The 19,291-nt window shown below is 35.8% G+C and overlaps 1 protein-coding gene across 15 annotated transcripts in view; it reads right to left on the reverse strand.

The window, feature by feature from the left end:
- Positions 1-19,291, reverse strand: part of PTPRD (protein tyrosine phosphatase receptor type D) — a 1,303,784-nt gene that overhangs the window by 968,220 nt on the left and 316,273 nt on the right. For all 15 annotated transcript variants that reach the window (XM_084505446.1, XM_084505445.1, XM_084505434.1 and 12 more), the window contains exon 4: positions 11,263-11,370. The gene's annotated coding sequence lies outside the window, so the exon portion shown is untranslated. The remainder of the gene's footprint in view (positions 1-11,262; positions 11,371-19,291) is intronic.

A 19,291-nucleotide genomic window follows, 5' to 3' on the forward strand; every position in this document is an offset into this window, starting at 1 on the left:
CAAGGCATCTCCTGAATCACTCTTGTTTGTTCCTTCTAAACACTTTACATTCCTGCTGGCCTCATCGTTAAGAGTCTGATGTTATCGCCAACCATGGGGCTTGTTGACCCCCATGGCCACACTTCCACACAGCTTCCAGAGTACTTTCTCATTGCACAGGACTAAGTCCTAAAGTAAAACAAGAAGAATATATATTTTTTGTATCTTCCATACTTGGTGCTCTCTGCTACTGGTTGTACCAGCTACAGCATTTCCTTTTTTTTTTTTTTTTTTTTCTTCTTCACAAGTTTTGTGTTAAACTGTTGACTGCTTTCTAAACTCCTTGAATCAAAGAGGTAAAGATCTCCTGTGGTGCAGCAGAATCCACACCTAGTTCCAGACTTGGTCAATGGTTTATGTCTATAGCATTGTATGTGCACAAAATGATTTAGATTACTTAGCTAAGAGTTTGGAAGGGGGAGGGAAATGTGCATAATCAATCTAAGATACACTCTTAGTGAAATCTAAACTTAGTGAAGTTTAAACTTACAAAGCTTAGTACTCTATTAATCACTTACTAAGAATCTGCCGTGGCAAAGAATCTCTCACAAAGAGTAAGGAATCTGTGCAGCGGGTGTAACCTTGAGGTGCATACCTACTCAGTAGGATATCCTGTCATAAAGCCTGCTGTATGAGCTTAGTGGGCTCTTGGGCTACTCCTTATTTATGGTGTAAGATAATCTATTGACTCATAGTCATATTTACATACCAACCACTGTTAGTTTCTTCCAAATTTGTCTTGAGTTGGACATTGACCAGCTCTGTGGTCAGGTGAGCAAATTGATCAGCTAGACCTTTGGCTATTGTGTATTATCTGTTTCCATCTGAATCCACACTGAGATGATTGCAGCCATCACAACTGGACACATTTATCACAACTGCCACCTGCAGTTATCTCTTGAGCATGATCCTGACTTATGTTTGAGCAGGGGTTTAGGTGAAAGGCCAGGCTGGTGTGAGGGAAGAGCACACCTTCACAGTACATTCGGTAATATTAATATAGCAGCCATGATTTCTCACCAAGTGGTATCCCATTTGTCTAAATAAGTCCTCCAGAAATGTCATAACACTGCATCATAATACCCATCCATCATGACCTTGTTGCCCATTATCACAGGAAAATCACCAGTTTTCTGGATTTGCTGATTATTCAGCTTTTTACAAAGAGTTATACTAACCACTGTAAAAAGAAGACAAATAAACTGGCAACATTCCCATATATTATTTGCAGTTGGTTACTTCTCCAATTCTAAGTTCAATCCTTTTCTAAAGGAAGAATAACTTTTACTGGCTGTTCTCAACTAAAAAAATCTAATAAAGAAATAAAAATAAAAATAAATAAAAAAGGAACTTCACATTTAAAGTAATGATTTTCAAGTTTCCAGAGAATCATTGAATCTTAATTAATTCATGACTCATTTTGTGTCAACCGATGCTCTCTTTCTAGCTAACAGTGGATAACCTTTCTAGTCAGACAGGAGAGAGATATTTTTGCCATCTGATTAGACTTAGCACATACAGTCTACACTGAACATCCAAGCACAGAAGGTCCAGACCACGTGTTGTTTGCACCCCTGAGAAGCAGAACACAGCAGCTGAAGTGAAGAGAGAAAACTGTAGTCATTCACAGATTTTGGTTCCACTGTCTTTGTAACCAAACTTTGAACACTGCCATGCATCTATTACATCATCTCTCAGTCTCCCCTTTACTGGACAATCTGAGTCCCAACACCTGGAATTTGAAAAAAATACCTGTATATCAGTATAAAAAACATAACCATATCCACCACAAACTGAAAGTTTAATTTGCATCAAATAGGAATAGGTTAACACTGAGACAGTCTGTCCTAAAATACTGAGTTTCATTGCGGAGGCCTGAAACTCATTAGGCCAGGATCATCAGAAAAGACCTTAAAACACAAACAAAACAAAACAGGCACATTATTTGCCCTCTTGTAAAATTGCTGAGCTTTTCACAACCATTGCAAATGTTTTAAGAATAGAGATCAGGTGTTATATCTGCTGCTAATATGCTTTGAAGCAGTGAATGTTTAAATGTGGTTTTTGCCACAGTAAGCAATGATGTGTTTGTGTGTATGTAGGCTGCTTGCCACTCTGACTGGCAATATTTGAATGCTAATGATATATTAGAGAACAGTAAGTCAATTTAAATTGCTTTTTAAAAATACGTACAAATCAAACTACAATGGCTTGGGACTTTTTAAGACTAATCTAAAACAGAGAGAGAGTTCTGGTCCAATGTTTGATTTATGTTAACTGCGTGTAGTGGTTTTAGTCAGCTGGGCAGCTGAGCTCTACCACAACCACTCTCTCACTCCCCCTCTTCCAAGGGAAAGGGGGAGAAAATACAATGAAAAGGGCTCAAAGGCTCAGGACAGGGAGATCACTTGACAATTGTCATCATGGGCAAAACAGACTCAACACTCAGAAAGGATTAATGTCATTTATTACCTATTACTAACAAGCTAGAGCATTGAGAAACTCAAATGCCATCTTTCCCAAACTGATCCTGAGTGGGCTTTCCACAGGCAGCAGCTCTTCAAGAACTGTTCCAAATATGGGTCCGTACCACGGGCTCCATCCATCAGGTGCACACTGCTCCAAACTGAGTCCCCCATGAACAACAGCTCCTTCCAGGTCACCTGCTTCTGCATGGGCTTCTCTCCATGGCCTACAGGTCTGGCCTGGAGTCTGCTCTGGCAGGGGTTTTCCATGGGCCACAGCCTCCTTCGGGTCACACCCACCTGCTGCAGCATGGGCTAGTCCATGGGCTGCAGCTTGGAAATCTGTTCTGCTGTGGAGCAGGCAGGGTTTTTATCCTGCATCAGGGCCACTCGAGGCAGCCGAAAGAGCCATTTGGACCCGGCAGCCCCCAGGAGGGCAGCTGACCAGGTGTGGGTGGAGCCAGAAGTGGTGGGCTATTTAAGTCAGGAATAGCCACTGTTTTACAGTTGTTTGCTGAGATGATCAGCTCCAGTGCAGAGGAGGATGATGACGGGCAGGGGACACTGCAGGCAGCTGAGGGAACTGTCAGGACCCAGCAGCTCTCGAGGGCAGCTGATGAGGTGTGGGTGGAACCAGGAGCCATCTCCCTGCTGTACAAAGGCAGCTGCAGGGGAGCACGAGCAACCATGCAACCATTAACCTGCCTGAGACTACATTTAACCTGCACAGATGTAACATCATTTCTGCAAATGTCCATATGCCTATTCCTGTTTTTTTTTTTTTTTTTAACTCCCTCCCCTCCTCACCTTTTGTGTATTGTGTATATAAATAGCATATGCATTTAACTTCATATAATTAGTAGAACAAAGTTATTCTGTATCAAATTGACTGTGGCTCTAATATAGTGATTTAGTGAAGGCAACTACAGGACAGATAAAAAAGCAGAGGTCTTGGAAATGTGGGCAAATGATGGAGTATAAAGAAGCACAGGCAGGACATAAGAAAAGAGGCTTAGCCTGATACTGGAGACCTACAATTACAAACAAACCACCAAAATTCTGCTAAATAAATACAGACTTATGAGCTGGGCAAAAACAGAGAGCATTAAAAAAAAAAAAAAAAAAAAAAAAAAAAAAAAAAGCATAAAAGACACATACTCGACTTATGAATAACACACTGTACAGTTAATTTAGATGTAATGCCAATGAAGAAATTGCAATGTTTAAAGAGTTTTAGCAAAAGAAAAATTGCTGTCATATAAATTCTAGAGTGAGTGGGAAGAAACCTTCTACCTCAACAGATTCATCCCAGCAAAACAGTCAGGATGCTAATTGATATCACTACCTTCTCCCAACCCCAAACCAAAGTCACCAATCATAGAACCTACAAGAGCAATGAAAGAGTTCAGGGGTAAGTACTAGGAGAACATGTGTAACAGTTTTATCTGTATTATTATTATGAAAACCTCTAACACTATTTTTTATTATTATTTACTTTTGTGAAATAAATAGGTCTGGATTAATAATAATATTTTGTTTAGACTGTAAATATTTTTAAATCTCATTACATTAAGCTACATTAATTTTAACATTAAATAAATTATTTTTAAATGCTAATTATACTAACAATAATTTATTGTCTTTACAAATAAGATGTGTGACTTTTTCACCCATAGCAAGATTTTAGCTGTACAATCAGTCACATTAGCACACTGCCATAAAGACTGCATAGCCAGATGATGTAGTTGAAGTTAGATACTGGTGTATTCTCCATGCAGATGGCAACTCTAAGAAGTTTCTTACTGACAGCATATAAACAGAAATTTTCACAGGCTAAACATTTTGTTAAATCTGGCAGCTTTTGATAGGAATGGAGCAACACCAAACCATGGCCTTGTAAAACACCACTCCATTTTCCAGCAGGAAAAGCAATAGCTTATCTTTAGGAAAAATGTAATTTAAAAATAAATAAATAAATGAATAAATGAAAATCATGGGCAAAACAATACGTTTTTTTTACAACCATTTGCCCAGGTGGGCAATGACTGAATTGTTTTAACTGAAACTTTAATTTTGACTCTAGACAAACGCTTTGTGTTAATAAGTGCCAACCTGAATAACAGCTCAAGTTTGGTAGGTAAAATTCAGCTGAAATCAGTATTTTAGAAAACGGAAACCGAAACAGCACATACATAGAGAAATATATATATACATACATATATATATATTTATATATTTATTTATATAAATAATTACATGTAGAAAATAAATTCTAGGCCACAATCCTAAAACCAGAATAAGATTACATTAACACTTGCTTCATGTTCCAGCTGACAGAACCAAGCTTACAGAACCAAGGACATTTTAGCTTCTCATAACAGCTGAGTCAAACTGTCCAAAGGGATATTCCATACCATAGGGCATCATGCTTAAGAGTAAAACTGGGAGGAGCTGGGCAGGGGGATTGGTGGGGGCAGGGTAGGAGGACATAGCTGCTGCTTGGGAACAGGATAGGCATAAGTCTCAACTGGTGAGAAATTGCATTCTGCATCACTTGTTTTGAATAATAATAATAATAATAATAATAATAATAATAATAATAATAATAATAATAATAATAATAATAAATCTATGTCCTATCCTATGTCCTGTTGTTATCTCAACACACAGGATTTTGCATGTACTTTTTTTCTTCAACTGTTTTTCTCATCCCACTAAGGGTGGTGGTAGTGAGCTAGCAGCTGTGTGGTTCTTAGCTGCCTACTTTCCTAGTTAAATATATTAAATCATATTAAATAGTTAAATAACAAATTATATTGTTGTTGTCTATGTACTGCGTATTGTTTCAAATTAGGAGTTATGCTCATAATATCACCGCTTTTAAATTGAGCAGACAATTTCAAGATAGGGTGTTCCATTACAGTTAGTTTAGATAGTTTTTCATGCAAGGAAAAAATACACAAAATTCTTCTGAGATTGACATAGCTGTGAACACATAAAGAGTTTTGCCCAAATTCATAGAAAAGTAGAAATCAATCAGGGATATTATTGCCTGACAAAATAAATGACAAATTCCTCAAATAATCCTGTTGTAAGGTGTATCACATAAAATACAGATACATGTTAACATTCTGATGATGCAAGTCTATACCATAGGACAAAAAAAAACAAACAAAACAAAAAAAAGAGAAAAGGTTGCAATTTCAATAAATTATTTCCAAAGTTTTAAAAATATATTTTACATTCTATTTAACAGAAAATCATGTATATGAAATTGAAAGTAAAAATCTTGGCCTATTTTTTTTTTTTTTTTTTTTTTTTTTTTTCTGTAGTACCTTCACAAAGGAAGGCCATCTTAATCTTGTTATCAGGACCCTAACCTGGGATTTGGGAATTTGGGTGATTGCACTTTCTGCATCTCAGTTTTACAGTTTCATAAGGGGAGAGTTCCAGTCCACAGAACTTAAGAAAATAGGTGTTCTCAGGCTCCTACATGTTTGGTAGTAGTACTGATATATTAGAAAAGAATATTATATTCACATATTATTGCAATTTATTCTGCTTTTAGATTATTTAATTTATTAAGTAGTTTGTATGTTTAGCACACTTACAGTATAGTTATATATAGTTACATTATATATAGTTACATTATAGTTATATTAATACACATATTAAACAACAGCAAAGTCTTCACTTGCAAAGTTACTTAAAGTTCACATGCAAAACTACTTAAAATTCTACCTTTTTAGGTGTTCTGGTTTAAAATACTTTTAAGAATGTTATTTACATAAGCACATTATTATTTAGAAGATTCTTAAAATGTAAAATGCTGTCAAGCCTCCATTTTAATATATTAAAAGACCTTAATTTAAGAGATTCAGACAGGATTTTCATCATTCAGGAAACAAAACTTCTGACCCTGGAGAAAATATCATGTAAATAACAACTCCAAATCACAACTCCAAATATTGGCAATAACTCCTATTGGAGTTATACTCACTGCTTGCCTATTCAAGGGCTACAGAACCAGGAGGCAGACAGGTCAAGCTTCCTTTGTGCCCTGGTTTACAAGTTTAATCAATCAAAATAAAAGTTATCAGTGAAAAATTTTTTCTTGCTTCCTGTGTCTAAGACAACTGTAGGTTCAGACCGTCTCCAAAGTCAGTCACTGCTCTTTACACACACAAATGGAAACATTATAAGATATCATAAAATTAAAAGAAAAATCATAACTAATTCTACTCTGACAAATTTTGACCTCATAGAGGACTTCAGGAAAGCTGCAAAATGCTAACCTTGACCTTCAGGATGTATTAAAATCAGGGATAATCAGTTGATAATCATGATGCTTTCCTGGGAAAGAATAGAAGTTCTCATCCAACGGGTCTTCTAAAACCTAGTGAGAATCTCATCCAGACTCAAATCCTTAACCTTGCTTAGAAATTAAACCTGATTACCACAGATGTCAAGATGAATAGGTTCAATTTTTGGTTTAACGACAGAGTTCTGGTGTCAAATGCTCACTTTTCTGTGGCTTGGTTCTCAAATGGAAAATGAATACATAACAAATCCTTTCCTTTGCATTTTATCTATACAACTCTGGCCTAGAATATGGCCTAGAAAGACACCTTCACAAAAGCATCCTTGTGCCAGGGTATTTTTAACTGCTGTAAAATAAACAGTAAAAGTCATGTCTGTTAATGCAATGAGAAATGGAATCATACCATTTATTTTACTGGGATTTGTTTGTAGTTGTTAAGATTGCAAGTATTTATTTTAGATCTAAAATAATCTTCTGCTTTCACTTTTGCATTTGGAAATACTTGTGAAATATGTAACCTAGTTTGCTCAATGTTCATCTGGTGTTTTTTTTGTATTGCAAAATTGAGTCTCAAGTCCTTAGAAATTTTGTAAGACAGCTTGACGATTTTGTTTTTGCTGTTGTTTATTTGTTTGTTTTGTTGTTTTTATATGTTTGGTTTCCATAAAAATCTTTCATGACGTGACAGGGAAGTTTGTGAAACTATTTGAAAAGTATATGCTGAATATGTACCAATCTGAAGATGAATCTAGTGTGCACTTAGCTGCAGTCTGGAATAACGTGTAATATGTCCACATTCTAGTCTAAATTTCTGATCATTTCATTTTACTGGAATATTTCTTTAGCTTATCACATTATATAAAATTCAGCACTGTTGAGAGAAACCTTAAAATTGCTGCTATCTTAACCAGCTTCTTTGATACTGAGATGAGCTTCTAAGACAAAGAATTTTAACATGATGCTGTAAACAGAATGGCAGAAACATCCAGCAAAATTGAATATGCTGGTACAGAACTACTGGTGCTAATTTCACCTTGCACATCATCAGACAGATTTATTTTTTTATTTTTTTATTTTTTTATTTTTTTTTTTATTTTTGCCATGACATTTACAACTCTTGATTTCTTTGTCTGACCTCATAACAGGAAAATATTTATTAAACGACTATAAAATATCTCCATGATTCTACATTAAATAGTCAATAAGAACATGATTTAGAAAAATAAGTATTTCTCCATTAACCCTTGCTAGTAGCAAGCATTTCCAGGGTTAGCAATTTATGATTACCCTCCAAAAATCTTCAGACTGCCAGAAAACTGAAGAAAATGATTGCATCCTTCATTTCACTTCTAACATTAAAATCTATTCTATTCAACAGCAACTGTGGAAACAAAACTAACGCATAGGCAATTAGAAAATCTACATATTAAGCAAGTCTGTCAGTCCTGAAGAGACCTAGATGATAGTCTAGGTCTCCATAATTTGACAAAATTTGGTAAGGCTTAAGGTATATTCTCATCATTACACAGAAACTTTATAGTTACTCATGCTGTATTTAAAATGCCACAGTTTGTCTAAGGTAAATGAAATCTTGTATATTAGTTGTTTCTTCTCACCAGCTATTTGATAATAACAAAGAACTCCCCTTCATTATTAGACTGAGAGGGTGGTGTTTATTTATTTATTTATTTATTTTAATTTGTTTGTTTTTAGTAACATGAGTTTAAAGCATACATGGACTTCATCACTATCTGTAATCAGCAATAAACTTCCTCTAGACTAACGTCTACTTATGGCTTTCAAAGAATAAAAGAGATGTGGAGCGAATAAGCTACTTATAATTTTTAGAGGTTTCCTAAATACGACTGTCAATCACCAAATTGCTAAAGGAATGCTCTTACTCTTCTAAAACACTTTGTAAATCAGATGTCAAGCACTCATATAAAGTAAACTTCCTAGTTCAAGGTTTCATAGAATCATAGAATAATAGAATATCACAAGTTGGAAAGGACCAAAAAGGATCATCGAGTCCAACTCCTGGCACTATACAGGTCTACCCAAAAATACAGACTGTATAGAGACTGTATAGACTGTATATGTCCAAATACTTCTTGATCTCCAACAGGATTGGTGCAGTGACTACATCCCTGGGGAGCTTGTTCCAGTGCACAACAACCCTCTCAGTGAAGAACTTTTTCCTGATATCCCCCGTCACAGCTTGACTCCATTCCCTTGGGTCCTATTGTTGGTCACCAGACAGAATAGATGGGTGCCTGCCCCTCTGCTCCCCTTCATGAGGATACTGTAGACCGCAGTGAGGTCTCCCCTCAGCCTTCTCTTTTTCCAGGCTGAAGAGACCAAGTGACCTCAGCTGATCCTTTTATGTCTTCCCCTCTAAGCCCTTTACCATCTTTGTAGCCCTTCCCTGGACACTCTCCAATAGTTTCACATCCTCAAATGAAAAAGAACTGCTCACATAAATTTTATACATAGTTTGAATAAAAAATATAATACATTAAGTTTCTTTTCCTTCTATGCCTTTATTTATTTATTTATTTTAAAGTCTCTTGCAAATATTTTGCAAATACTGTAATAATTCGAGATAAGAATTTATTTTGCTGTCACACTAGAATGTTTTCAGAGATTTTTTTTTTTTTTTTTTTTTTTTTTTTACAGTATCATATATTACTTCTCCCTATTAACTTTTATTGATATACTCACAACCTCTCTCTCTTTCATCCTCTCCCACTCTGTCCTGGTTTCAGTTAGGAAAGAGTTAATTTTCTTCCTAGTAGCTGGTAGAATGCTATGTTTTGGATTAGGATGAGAAGAGTGCTGATAACACCCTGATGTTTTAATTGTTGCAGAGCAGTGCTTACACCAAACCAAGAACTTTTCAGCTTCTCACTCTGTCCTGCCAGCAGGCAGGCTGGGGGTGCAGCAAGAGCTGGGAGGGTACAGACACAAAATAGCTGACCCAAACTAGCCAAAGGGTATTCCACGCTATCTGACATCATGCTAAACAATATATAGGAGTGGCTAGCCAGGGTGGGAGGGCCAGACTGCTCAGGGTTAGGCTGGGCATTGGTCAGCAGGTGGTGAGCAATTGCATTGTGCATCACTTGTTTCATACACATTATTCTTCTTTGTATTATTATCATAATTATTGTTATTATTATTATTGTTATTATTATTTTTCTGTCTTAATAAACTGTCTTTATCTCAACTCACAGGCTTCACTTTCCCATTTCTCTCCCCCATCCCAGAGAGGGAGAGGGGAGGGTGAGCGAACAGCTGTGCGGTGTTTAGCTGCCATCCGGGTTAAACCACAACACACTCTCTCCCATTTCTGTTTTTGCCAGGGTAATATAATCCAGGTTTCTTAATTGTTGTTCAAAGAGGACAATAGACTCACGGAGAAAGTATACTGTGTTATACTGTCTGTTAAAAAGCAGATCTGGCAAACTGAAAACCATCTTGCCTTTATCTTCTCTGTGAGCTCACACTTGTTATAGAAAAGTATTATTTGTTGACATTTGCCAGGGAAGAATACCAGGGGAAATAAAAATATTCCAAGTTTAACTGAGATACTAGAATTAATCAATAATAAAATAATAAAACCCTGACATTACAAGGATGAGAAGTATGTTTTAACATGGTTCCCTCCATATATGTTATGATATATTTATACTAAGAATTTCTTATCATAAATCATTTCTGTGTGGGCATAGTTCTTTTACTTTGCAGTTTAACACTGATCACCTTAGCTCCTACCATGTAAAGGAAAATCTGTGGGACTCCCTCATAAACCATCTTTGGACAATCAATTCTTTGTCCAAAGAATCTTGTTGTCTCCTATGAAAGAAACATAGTTGTCTCCTATGTTTTATTCCATCAAAAATGCAATAGAAAGGAATAACCACTTAATTAGTGCACAAATAATGTTCCTTTTTTTTTTTTTTTTTTTTTTTTTTTTTTTCCCCTACCAGTTTGTTTTCCACATTAAACAGATTACTGTTTATTTTCTTAATCACTGAATATATGTATGTATGCTCATGTTACATTTTTTTCTACATTAATTTTTATAATATAAAAGGAGATAATTTTATAATATAAAAGCTGTTTTTTTTTTTGTTGTTTGTTTGTTTTTTATAATATAAAGACATTGTTTTCAGTGGATGCTTTTATTTGTGTAGAAAGGATGACACCTTAGAATGTAATGTCACTAAGTTTGGAAAACTATATTCTAAAAAGACGCAATTACATTCTGATTTTAAGACATGTTTAAATGAGAAATTGAATTTCCCAGCATCAGAAACCAAATTGTTATACAGTGCCTTATAAACTGCATTTAAAATTTTTGTTTGTTGTCAGAAATTAGCAAGCTTCATAAAACTCATCTGAAATGAACCTCCAAATTTGTAAGACCTCACTTACTTGGTGTTGAGGCTGTTCAGCTCTTCCGCAGTGGGTGCCAACATTCTGTCCATCAAATTCAATGTCTACACTTTAAATGGGCAGGAAAGCAGGTGCCTTTTGTCACACCTGGAACAAAATATTGGGTCAGTTAGGTTGTGTATTTTTATAGTCCTCCAAGTGCAGTAAGACATTACTTTGCCTGTCTTATTAGAGGTGCATCACAGAATTACATTCTTATTTTCTCCTTGAATGTGTGATGTAATATGTATATAAACAAATGTTGCAAAGAATATGTTATTTTGAACTTCTTATATATATATATTTTTCTGTTTCATTCATTTGTAACTGTTAAATTTAAATAAAATATTTATTTACATAAGGTATACATTTATAAGTGCTGGTACTGAAGACAGTCAACTAAGAATATCAAGCAGTAGAAAAAATAAGTGTTTCAGAGAACAGTTATTTAAGTGTACACAAACAACAAAGTTTAACATTTATTTAGATGAATACAATCGTTTCCATTTTCTTCACCTTACATTGGAATATGGTCTTCAAAATTTTGAGAAACTATTTTTAAAACAGAAGGGTAATGATAAAATGTCCCACTTCTCAGCTGCTGTCACCTCTAAAAAGGCATAAAAGGAAAGTCACAGATAACTGAAAATATATTTATGTATATATCCATCTACAGAAAAGGGGGAAAAGGAAGATTCAAAAAGTAACAGACTAGTCAGTATCACTCTAGTCTACAGGAAAAATATAGGAACAGGTCCTTGTGCAAGCTATTTGCAAGCACAAGGACAAGAAGAAAAAGCCAACTCATTTACTGAGTGTAAACTGAGTAAATGGCCAGTGGGTTACATAAGAGCTGCGAAAGCCACACAATTTCTCAGGCATCCTAATAAAAGTTAGTACAATTACCAATGAAAGACAAACAATTTACAATGAAAGACAAAATAAAAATATTTATTAAATATTTATTCCAGTTACATATAGAAAATTTTACAGCTTCTACACAGTTTCTTATGCATATTAGAAAAGACAGAGAGATATATGTAGACAAACGTGTGGAAAAACACCGATGGAAAATAACTGTCTTTCATTATATCTTCAATACAAATACATATTTATAAACAATAGTATATAATAGTATATATTATAATAGTATATATTATTGTATATATACAATCCTATCTAGGTGATGTGATATAGCTATAGCTCAAATTAAAAAAAAAAAAAAAAAAAAAAAAAGCCAAACAAACTGAAAACATCATCATATTACAGCTCTCAGGGTTTTAACAACACAGTTTGCAGTTTTCTATGTAGAGCATAAATTTTCACAAACTCTCTACCTTAAAACAACTTTATATTGAGATTGTATGCTATGCTATCACCAGGAACAGGGTAGCAATGTTCCAAAAATCACAGATAGTTTATAAAAGTTTCAGATCTTTGTACACCAACATTCCTTGCTGTACAGGTGTAGTGGGTTTATGTGACAAGGATTTGTTAGTGGGGGGAGGCATAGGGGTTGTGGGAGCATAGGGGTGGCTTCTGTGAGAAGAATCCAGAAGTTCCCCCATGTGAGATAAGGGCCACACCACTGGCCAGAGCCAGGCCAATACAATAAGTGCTGTTGTTTGTGCGTCTGTGAGAGAATATTTAAGACAGAGAAAAAAAAAAAAAAATGCTGAGGAACAGCAGCTGGGAGAGAGAGAGAGTGAAAAACAGAGGAGTGAGAAACAGCCCTGCAGGTGCCAAGGTCAGTGAAGAAGAAGGGGGAGGGGCGCTCCAGGTGTGGGAGCAGAAGTCTCCTGTGACCTGTGGAGAGGACCGTGGTGAAGCAGGCTGTCTCCCCACAGCCTATGGAGTACCATGGTAGAGCAGGGTTCCACTCTGCAGCCCATGGAGGAGACCATGGTGGATCAAGTGGATATGACCTGAAGGAGGCTGTGGAGGACCCCCATCAGAGCAGGCCTTGGGCCAGACCTGTAGCCCATGGATTATTGGATTAAACCAATTTTCTCTCTATATATATACGTTATTTTTAACTGGCATTGTAATTTTCATCACTGTGTTCTTTCTTCTCATAAAGCTGCAGCATGAACACTTAGCAAAATAGTTTTGTATGAAGAATAATTATTACAATTCAGAGAAAACATTCTATGCATGAATTATTAAGCAAAATAACAAAGCCTGAATTCCTATTTCAAGTTCAAAATTTAACTTGATCTTACCACAGAGTGTGTATCTGTTGAAGTCATGTTACTAAAATAAATACATGTAACTGTTTACCCAAATGGTAATTTTCTCCTTGGGAATAAGCAAATAGGTACTGGTATACTAAAGAAAAGAATTTGAGATTGATAATATATCAAGTTTATATATGAGTTCAATTTTTGCAGTCCAAATTTGAATATAATGTGAATATAGAGAAAAACTAAATATTCCATGAGTAATTAAAAAGCAAAATCAAACCCATAAAATTTCAATAACACTTGTTCCATTCTATAGCTGGTCAATGAATTTGTTAATACATTATAAAAAGCCAAAATAAGCCTATATGAAGCTAATATGAAGTTATCTTCTGACAGTTGAAAGCTTCTTCTACTCTGTTCTAATTCAGCCATCAAAAAACCAGTCTCTTCACCTTAGACATAAGACAATTCAATGCAAAGTCTACAGCATTACTTGGACACTTTGCAAATACATACTGATATGATCAGTAAATTCACTCCCTCAGACACTTTTTTTCTACTCTTTCCATCAGCATAATCTTTAATGAAAGTTATGCACATGTAGAAATACCCTTAAAAGGCAAGTAAATTTAATGCAATAGGGCTAATGTTTTGAACATAGATAGCCTCAAACATGGAACAGAACTGAACTGGAACTTGTTTCTAGTTGATATAGTATTTCATTAATTTTGACAGATAGTATTAAAAAAAAATAAAAAATAAATAAAAAAAAAATGAAGACTTCTTCAGTAACCTGACATCTTTACAAGTAGGAGAGTAGTCTGATCTAATGATGTCACCCTGATACTTTTAGATGGGAAAGGCAAGTAGGTGGAAAGTGGAGGATAAAATTGAATCTCTCTGAACAGCTTCAAAACCATAAACTCTTTGAACGTAACAGGATAGGAAAACAAACAAACAAACATGAAAAAGCAAACATGAAAGAAACATAGTAGAAATCAACTCAAAAAACAAACAAACAAACAAAAAATAATGTTGTGTTTTGCAACAGCTCTAGCCTGGAATTTCCCATGGCAGAAGAGTACATGTGACGTTTCCATAACTGTGACAATGACCTGTCAGTATTGTGAGTAGTGTGAGAATGTGAGTACTGAATCATCATCTGATGCTAATGGGCAGAAATATCTTTTTATTATTATTTTTTTTAATTTTATTTTTTTATTACTCCTAAATTAAATTGAAAAACAAACTTTTGTGGCAACAACACCCTAAGATGTTCTTACATTCTTAGACTTTTCTGCATGAATAAATAAATAAGCAAACATTAAATAAATAACTAAATAAATATAGGTGCACATTTTCTATTCCAATGAAGCAAGTAACATTTCAACTTCAGCAAGTATGAATACTCTCAGCACCATCTTGCCAATCAGACCAGCAACTTGTTTTTCTGTTTTCTGACAGGGATACATTTTGTCTGAAGTTATTTTTGCCCATACTTTTTATTTTTTATCAGTTGGGAATAAAAGGTAACATCACTTCTGCTCCTAAATGAAAGCAGCACATAAGTAGGAAGCTTTGGTCTACCTACTACGTCTGTTAACCACTACAGGAACACAGTGTACTATTGTTTCTCTATGTTGTTACATATGCTAAGATTCCCTGCCAGGAGAGCTAATGTATTTATATTTTCTTAGTGAAGTGTCCAGATAGCCAGGTGCCACTTGTACTGGGTCTGGCTGGAATGTTAACTTTCCCGGCAGCAGCCCATACAGTGCTTGTAGCTGGAACAGCAGTGTTATCACACCAGTGTTGTGTCTACTGCTGAGCAGCAGTGGCACAGCATTGGGCCTTTCTCTAACCCTCCTAGGGGGTGGGCAAAAAGTGAGGAGAGAAACATCACTAGGGCAGCTGACCTAAACCAATCAAAGGGATATTCCATACCATGTGATGTCACACTCCGCAATAAAAGGTGGAAACAGGAAGAAGAGGGGAGGGGTGGGCTCTCATTGGGAAACGTCGGTCCTCCTCTCGAACACCGGCTGCGTGCGTTGAGGCCTTGCTTCAAGGACGTGGTCAATCATCGCTCATTTGTGGGAAGTAGAGAGTAATTTCTTTCCTCTGCACTTCCATATAGCCTTCATTTCTTTTGTTTGTTTGTTTTCCTCCCTTCTTTTTATTTTTCCCTTTTCCCCTTTCCCTTTTTATTTCCCCTTAGTTAAATTGTTTAGTTCATGGTAGTCTTTATTTAATTATTATTATTATTTCCCTTTAATTAAATTATCCTTATCTCAACCCGTGAGTTGTTCTTTGCTTTACATCTTTTCATCTAAAGGAGGGAGAGTGAGAGAGCGGTTGTGGGGTTTAGCTGCCCAGCACAGTAAAACCACCACACCACTCTATAGCAGAAAACAGTTAAGATTCAGCATTGACATTTACATACATGCTTCTGGCCACTACTAATTTAAATGTATTAAGTTTAGACTTATGATGCTGCTGCACAAAGAGAGAAATTAGATACTAAAAGAAGCACTTTCAAGAAGAATAAATATTTGTCATTATATCTGCTAATAAAAGTGGAAAAGAAAAATAATGAAGAGGTCCTAGCACAAAAGTCCTTGTTCATGTCAAAAGAATGGAAGGAAACATTCAGTTATGCTAGATATCACATGAGACACTGATATTACAGCTTGTTTGAAAAAATAAAATAAAAAGAGAGTACCTTAAATCCTGCATGAGTAATCACAGAAATAATACATTAGTGATCATTTCCAACTAATGAATGTTTGCATGACATTTGTGATTTTTGAAAATGGAAAAATGGGAAAATACTGCCCAAGTTCTTATAATCATAAAATCTTAACTACTGGTCTTATACTGGTTTGGGGTTGGAAGGGACATTCATCATTTAGTTCCTATCCTCATGCCATGGACAGGGACACGATGCACTAGACCAACTTGCTCAAGGCCCCATCCAACCTGGCCTTGAACACTTCCAGGGCATCCACAACTTCTCTGGACAACCTGTTCCAGTGCCTTACCATCCTCTGAGTAAATAATTTCTTCTGAATGTCTAATCTAAACATAAATTCTTTTGATTTAAAATTGTTAACACTCACTGATAAAGTGTTGCTCCCTTGTAAGCCCCCATTAAATACTGGAAGGTCTACCTGTTCTTTAAGGTCTCCCTGGAGCTTTCTTTTCTCTAGGCTAAACAACCCCAGCTCCCTCAGACTATCTTCACTGGAGAGATGCTCTAGCCCTCTGATCTTTCTGGCCCTCCTCTGGATCCACTCTAACAGATCCATGTCTTTCTTATGTCGGAGGCCCCAGAGCTGAATGCAGTGCTCCAGATGGCATCCCACAAGAGTGGAGTGGAGGGGGAGAATCACCACCTTGAACGTGCTGGCCACGCTACTTTTGATGCAGCCAAGGATTCAGTTTACTTTCTGGGCTGTAAGAGCATGTTTCTGACTCATGCCCAGTATTTTTTTATTTGTTTTTGTTCACCAGTAGTGGATGAATTTCAAAAGTATAAATTAAATTAAAAAAAAAAAAAAAGTAAGGATATGACATGATATTTTATATGACATAATATATAAATATATATGTTTCTTTTTCAGATTCTGTAAATGCTGTTAATAATACTAAGTTCAGAAAATTTTCTGAGGTTAGAAGAGACCTGGTCCAACACCCCTGCTCAAGCAAGACCACATGCAGCTGTTTTCCCAGGACCGTGTTCAGGCAGCTTTTGAAGATCTCCAAGGAGCAAGACCCCACAATCTCTCTGAGCAACTGGTTCCATTACTCACACAGTACAAAAGTGTTTCCTGATATTCATAAGGAATCTTCTGTGTTCTGTGTTCCAGCCCTGTCCTGGGCACCACTATAAAGAGCCTGGCTCCATCCTTTTTGTATCTTCCCTTCAGGTATTTATCAGAGATATCCCCTCTGACCCTTTTCTTTTCCAGGCTGAACAATCCCAGCTCTCACAGCCTTTCCTCACAAGAGAGAAGCTCCAGTCCCTTAATCATTTTAGTGGCCTTTGTTAGACTATCTTAATTAGCCATGTCTGTCTTGCACTGGGGGACCAGAACAGGACACAGCACTCTGGGCATGGCGTCACCAATGCTGAGCAGAGGTAAAGGATCACCTCCCTAGATTTGCCCCAGTGCTATTCCTAATGCAGACCAGCATACCATTCTTCCTTTCTGCAAGGGCTGCTGACTCATGTTTAACTTGATATCCAGCAGGACTTGGAGGTACTTTTCTGCGAAGCAGCTTTCCAGCTGGTAGCTCCCAACATGTATTAATGGGAGTTGTCCCACCTTCCAGGATTCAGGACTTTGCATTTTCCTTTGTTGAACTTCAAAAGATTTCTTTCAGGACATTTTTCTAGCTCATGAAGGCCCTTCTAGGTAGCAGGACAACCCTCTGCTTTATCCACCACATATTTTAATTTTGTGTCAATTTTGTTTTACAAGCTTGTTGTGGGTTCACTCAGCCCATTCATCCCAATCATTAATGAAGATTTTAAATAGAACTCCAGTAAATCCAGTATAGACCGTTGAGATACAACACTAATTACTGGCCTCCAACCAGACTTTGCACTGCTGGCTACTACCTTTTGGGCCCAGATGTTTAACCATTCTTTTTACCCATGTCACTTCATCCATCTAGCCTGTAAGACTTATCTCTATTTACTATTATATAGCTTCTCTAAGACTTCATTTATTCTGCATCTTTTATCTGTGATTGTGATCTCCAGATATATTTATCTGATCACAGCTCTTGTTTGTGTCCTCTTTTATTACAGATAGGCAAAAAATCTCAAGTTAATAAAATAATGTGAACACGTCATGGATTAAGTTACCTGAAAGCATCATTCTTAAAGACTTTCTTCTTTCTCAATAGCAATGCATCTTACACTTTAAATGTAGATAAGAATGTAATTTCTCTCTTTAATTAAAGTATCAAAATATTTGTCTTTGACTTATTTCCTATAGACAAATATATTTATACATATATATATTTCCTATAGACAGATATATATATATTTCTAGACATATATATATATATTCTTAAACAAAACTTTTTTATTTCTTGAAGCTTGTCTAGATTAAGTTTTCAAGTTATAATCAATAATGTCACGACTACACCAAACGCATGACACTGAAAAATTACAGAAGTAAGAAAAATATTAAAAAAAAAAAAAAAAAAAAAAAAAAAAAGCTTCACAGACATAAACTTCACTTATCTTCTATCTTTATATATAATATGTATTTCAGAATTTTTACTGGTTGCACCAGCATAAGCTATTTGCATTACAAAATTTGGGAAATCCATGCCAGCCATTTCTGTTACTTTTTTTATTACCAGTCATTGTCAGTTTATAAAGGTTTATATTTATCAGCAGAAAGTCACATATTATTTCCTCTTTTGTATTTCTGGAAGGAATAACAAAGTTCCTGGAGTGATCAAAGATCATAAGCAATTTCCTGTATCAGGTCCTCAACAGAGTATGACATTGTAAGTCTCCCCCTGCCCTGAAAGATCTAAGCTGTGTGTCTTGCTGCCTGTTTTACTGACCTCTCAAAGCAAGTTCTCCAACTTTTCTTGATATAACTGGAAGGTTTCCATGAACTGCAATAGCTTTTAATCAAGATTTCAAACCACAAGAAATGTCATGCTTGAGATAGCAAGAAACTTGACAAAAAGATGATTTTGCCACCAAACAATATGGACAGAGTAAATCTCACACATCTTCACAAGCTGCAAGAAGTTAATAAATGCATTAATCCTTTTCTTCAGAGCTTAAAGTGACTAGGAAACCCACATTCTGCATG

Source organism: Aythya ferina (genome assembly GCF_964211825.1).
Source record: "Aythya ferina genome assembly, chromosome: Z".
In the NCBI taxonomy this organism is placed as follows: Eukaryota; Metazoa; Chordata; class Aves; order Anseriformes; family Anatidae; genus Aythya; species Aythya ferina.